Raw genomic sequence first — 5847 nt, 5'->3', positions numbered from 1 at the left:
AAATAGTAACTGGCTATAGTGACTATAAGGTGGAGCTCCACCTTATCATTAAGGCTTTCTGACTTTGAATGTTTCCCTGTCCAACAGTGACATCTGGTGTTAAAAATGGACATTGCGCTCACATCTGAAAACATTTTCAATAAAGCAACGCATCGCTCAAAGTAGAATTTTTCCAAATGCTGTTTAAACATTTGTATGGACTCCATTCCATTCCATTCCAAACATTTAATATCATGTTTTTTCTTATACTTTTACAAATATATGTTTGCAGGCCTTTCAAAAGAAACTTAAATGTAGAAATCTGCATGTTTGTATTTTTTTCCTGTCCTGGTCCTTCCACCTTACTTCCTGTCAATCAATCATTGTGACAAACGTTACCCTTTGCATCTGTCAGTCAGCAGAGAGAGAGGTGGAGAAACATTTTTTTTCTGTTTCTTTTACTCCAGTAGTCCATGTGTACCCTACTTGGATTGTGATGTCAATTGCTAAATCTGTAATATACATTTAATTGAAAAGTGGTAAGGTACCAAAAAGATTGTGGTGAGATCACACACAATAAACCTCCCCTCTCCCACCCCCCACAGTGCAAATAGAAAAAGTGCTGTTATGCATGACCTACAAGTCTCAAGATAAAGTTTGAGAAGTTCTTCTTGGGTACGGAAAGTGTTTGTGCTAATTTGCACGTGTAGCTAGGAACGCTGGGATCACAGGCGTGCGCATGGGGTGTGCCTGGGCACACCCTAATCCCCGCGGCAGGCACTATGGATTGAGTCCTGTTCCTGCACTTTTTTTTTAGCAGGTACGCCATTCCTGCAGGCACTCACTCAGCGCCCCCAAATGTCCCCCTTCCTCTCCCCGTGTTCCCCATATCAGCCTCTCTCCATATCAGCCGCAGCGAGGGAGCTCTGTGATTTCTGCTCCCTCTCGTCACGCGTGCTGTCTACAGTAGCTGGGAGCCGGAATATGACGCCATATCAGCTCCCAGCATCAGCAAACGGCGCGCGGCGAGAGGGAGCAGAAATCACAGAGCTCCCTCGCTGCGGCTGATATGGAGAGAGGCTGATATGGAGAGAGGCTGATATGGAGAGAGGCGCCCGCCTGACTGGACCCCAGGGACAAGACCACGCCAGCACTCCAGGTAGGGAGGCTGGGTGGACATTTTTTTTTATAAAAAAATAATAATTTGTGAGTGTGTGTGTGTGTCTGTGAATGTGTGTGTGTGTCTGTATGTGTGTGTCTCTGTATGTGAATGTGTGTGTCTTGTACCCTGCCGGCAGGGGAGATCTCTCACACAGAGCCAGCGCTATCTGAGTGCCGGCTCTGCTCTAAGCCTCCATGGGCCGGCAGGGAGATCAAAGATCTACCTCACCGGCCCAAAGCAGCATGGATGGAGGCAGGAGATGATCCAGGGAGCTCTAGACAGCAGCTCCGCCAGGTTCCTCTCGCGATATCTGAGCGTTGCCATGGCAACGCTCAGATCTTACGAGAGTTAACTCTAGCCCCGCAGGCTAGAGTTCACTCTCCACTGGACCACCAGGAATGGCACATGGCAGCAAGGATCCCTCCTCCCTACATAAGGTCATAAGGGAGGGGGGATATTTACTAATCTGCCCCCACCTCCACAATCCCTCCAAACATACAGCACACACACACATACAGCACCCACAGAACCTACACACACAGCACCCTCACACACAGCACACATACAGCACCCTCACACATACAGTACACATACAGCACCCTCACACACACAGCACGCTCACACACACAGCACCTTTACAAACACACAACACCCTCACACACAGCACACTAACAGCACCCTCACAAACACACACACACAAACAGCACCCTCACAAATACACGACACTCACACAAACAGCACCCTCACACACACAAACACCCTCATCCACACATCACACTAACAGCACCCTCACACACACATCACACTAACAGCACCCTCACACAGATCACACTAACAGCACACACACACAGCACCCTCACACAGCACACTAACAGCACACATACACACACACATATACATGCGGCGTGTGTTTGTGCTTTAGGGTGCACACCCTAATCCAGTAGGCAGCGCACGCCTATGGCTGGGATAGTTGTGGATTTCTCGAGTTTCTGTGACCATATGATTTCTCGAGTTTCTGTGACCAAGAAGGACTCCTTAACCCCTTAAGGACACATGACATGTGTGACATGTCATGATTCCCTTTTATTCTAGAAGTTTAGTCCTTAAGGGGTTAAAGTCCAACATCAGATATGCAGGTGATACACAACAGTAATTTTTGTATTTGCACTATAGGGAACTTTATTGTGTTTGGCCTCACTACAAACTTTTTGGTAACTAGTTAAATGCTCTCAGAGAGAATTCAACTACCAGATCAGAAACAGCTCCATACTGATCAGATCCACATGGTCATATCTGTAATCCATAGCTAGATACTGGTTACTGATCCTTTTGGATGATAGCCGACACTTAGGTTAAAAAAGACTGTGTATAAAACAGTGTTCATTGCTAAGGGTATCTGCAGAAATGCAGTATGAGTCTAAAGCAGGATGTCTGTCTATGCTCATTTGCATGTCTAGCTGGGAACTCTGAGACAGTTGTGGAAACATGATTTCTTGAGTTTTTTGTGCCCAAGAAGGGCTTTTCAAAATCCTTCTTGGGATATGCAGATTGTATAACGGTAATTATTTCATGGTGTAATTTGCAGTGAAGGTTCATCTTACATGTCTTGAGCAGCTCTTGCAGATTCCAAGTAGCTACCGAACATAGGCCTCGATTTAATATTCTGGGTAAGCGTTTCAAATGATAACAATCTGATAGAAAAACTTTGTAAATTATTTATCTACCAAAGCCACCACTAAAGTCTATAGGAACTGTAGTAGGTTAATCATTTGAAAAGAATCCCTAATAGAGTGTGACCATTTGTAAAGATAATCCAAAAATATTAATTTGAGGCCATTTGGCTCACTGACTGATTTTAAAATAAAAGCAATGAGAATTTATAAAAGTATTATCTATCTTCCATAAATCTATCATTGTAATCTGTGATTCAAATCTTTAATCCTAAACTTAATTAAAAACCTTAGTCCTAACCATCACCAGCGTTAACAAACAATAGCCTTAGTCCTAACCTAACATCTAATCCTAATGTATGACACTAACTTCAAACACTAATCACTTAGCTCTAACTCTAACCTCAATGTCTTATTGTAAAATCTAGAGCTGGTCTGTATTTTGGATCTGTTCTGCCCTTTCGGGTGGGATCAGTCTGAGATGCATGGTCTGGTTCTCTCTGTAATGGCACAAGATGAGCAAAAACCAGCTTGAGATCTGAGCGGGGACCCACCGAAGGGCAGGCTAATTGAGCTATTGTCCGTTCTTAGCACTCTCTTGTGACTTGTGTTTTGCTCTCCTTAAGTTTAAAGTATAATCCAGACGTGGACCCCTTGCTCACGGTGCCTAGAGGGATATTGGATATACCTCACTGATGATGCCTAACAAAGTTGAAACGATCGTCTGGGGTTGCTGTATCTTTTGTGCAGAGAGAGCTGACCTGTAATTTGGATCTGTTGAGCTGTTGTCCATTCTCAGCACTCTCTTGCGACTTGTTTTTTGTTCTCCTGAAATCTAAAGCTAGTTGCATCAACACGAATATATGTGATCAGTACTTCATACCTGCCAACACAGGAAGGTATGCAATCAGGGTGCACAATCCATGAAAAAGAAGACTGATCAAAACAAAGATGGATAATCATTTTGATTCCCGTGTAAAAATCTAAATAATGTGTCTCCCTCATTAAGGAGACAGTCAACTTCCTTTTTTGGCATTTGTTTTCTCTTATGGAAACAAAAGTAGAGAAATACAAGATAATAAGAAAGCGTATAAAGCAACATTCACTTGCTAACCTTCAAGCTACTTTGAACTATTCAGTTGAGCTTCTAGACTTTATTATAAAGCGTGTACACTACCATCGTGGACAACTGTCACTATGCAAAGTGCAGGTAACTATCTAAATTACAATAACCATATCGCTCAACTGGAAAAATTTGATTGGCAGCTGCTGACAAAAAATAGTGTTATCAGTATTTTTAAATAAAGGTACAAAAAGAAGTGACTCAAGTAGGGCACTTAGCGAACTAAAACCTTACTTCTCTGATGAATAATTGGTTCTGGCTGTTGATCAGGATATATAATGGGTAAAATATTAACTAAAAAAGTAGCAAATTAATTTACGGTAAATGGTAGCAAAAACATGCATTGCAAAATGTAGCTAATAGGAAACAAAAATCCATAATGTAGACTAAAATAGCTAAAAAATCTCTATCTCTGGTACATTTAAATCTTAATTTTCCTTTTATTTTACAGTTTGATTTACAATCTTCCATAATTCACAGTTTAGTTAATAAACCTCTTAAGTGTATCTTCCCACCATATTAAGCTCTTACTGGCGTTGCTTGTCCAGCTGAGAAACTCTGTAATTTGTTTTGTCTGCTGAATAATTGCCCATACCACTGCGGTACTCCGTACTGTCATATTCCACTGCATCCACTTATTTCCTTCTCTGTGCGTGATGTAGTAGTAACCAGATGATTTACTGATGAGTATCATGCAACCATTCTACTTGGAATCTTCTATCAAGTAAAAGCCAGACAAGAAAGTTATTTTCTTCCAATATAAGACATGTCTCTTTCCAGACTGAGAACTTTTTTCAACAAGCCTGGACAAACAGTTACAAATTGCTTTTTTTTCCCGTGCAGTTGAATAAAATTGCTTCTCTACTTGAAACCTGTAGACACTTGTGATTCAGCCAATCTCTTGTCTGCCAGCTTTAATTTTACCTAGCAGGCATTTTAGGTTATCGGTTTCCTATGGAAAAAGGAAAGTTAGTATCTATTTTCCATTTTATAAGCTTAAAATGTGACACTGAACACATTTTATGTTATGTTTAATATGTTATATTCGTCACACACAATTTTTTAAGAGGAAACAATCAATGATTGAGTTTTCACACTTCCTTTTACATATCTGCCCCTAATGTTAATTTGTGCTGGGCTTTGAAAGTGAGGGTCATTTTATCTGAATGTATTCTTGACAGAACGGGGGACTTGGTCGAGGGATTTGCAAAGAAAAAATAGCAGAAGAGAAAATATGTTCAAAGAATTGAAATCCGTCAGCATAATCTTTTATAGAATGGAGCGGCGTCAAATGTTTTTCGGTAAAAGCAGAAAAAGAGAAGGTTGCATTATCCAAGACAATACAAAATGTGGTAAAAGTTAGAGTTTTTGTGAGTTTTTGTGATATATTAAAGGAACGTTTTCCTGAACCTATAGTGTTAAAACCACCATCTAGCCCCCCTGTTTCCTTCTTGCCTCCCTAAATATAGTAAAATTTTACTTGTATTCAAGTCTGCAGCTGCTGCCTCTGCCCCTGTCTGCCTCCGACCTGCCTGCTGTCTGCTGACATCATCAGAAGTGGTGGTCTGATCCAATCACAATACTTCCCTTAACAGGGTCTTTAATGTGGACTGGACCCTGGGCAAGCATTAGCTTGGGCCCCCTGGTCCCCTCCCGCCCACCTTCTAGCATGCAAACACGCCTTCCAACCAAAGACACACAAAAAAAACCACACACATAGATTGTAGACTTAGCCACACTTATTTTTTACCTAGTGAAAATATACACACAGACACACATACATATGCAAACACTGACACAAATGCAGACTCACACATACACAGGTACATACATCTAAATACACAGATATACAAAGACAGATCCACAGACACACAGGTGCATACACAGATACACACTGGCACACATACAGATAT

This window comes from Pelobates fuscus, chromosome 1 (genome assembly GCF_036172605.1).
Source record: "Pelobates fuscus isolate aPelFus1 chromosome 1, aPelFus1.pri, whole genome shotgun sequence".
NCBI lineage: Eukaryota > Metazoa > Chordata > Amphibia > Anura > Pelobatidae > Pelobates > Pelobates fuscus.
This window is presented reverse-complemented; position numbering follows the sequence as displayed.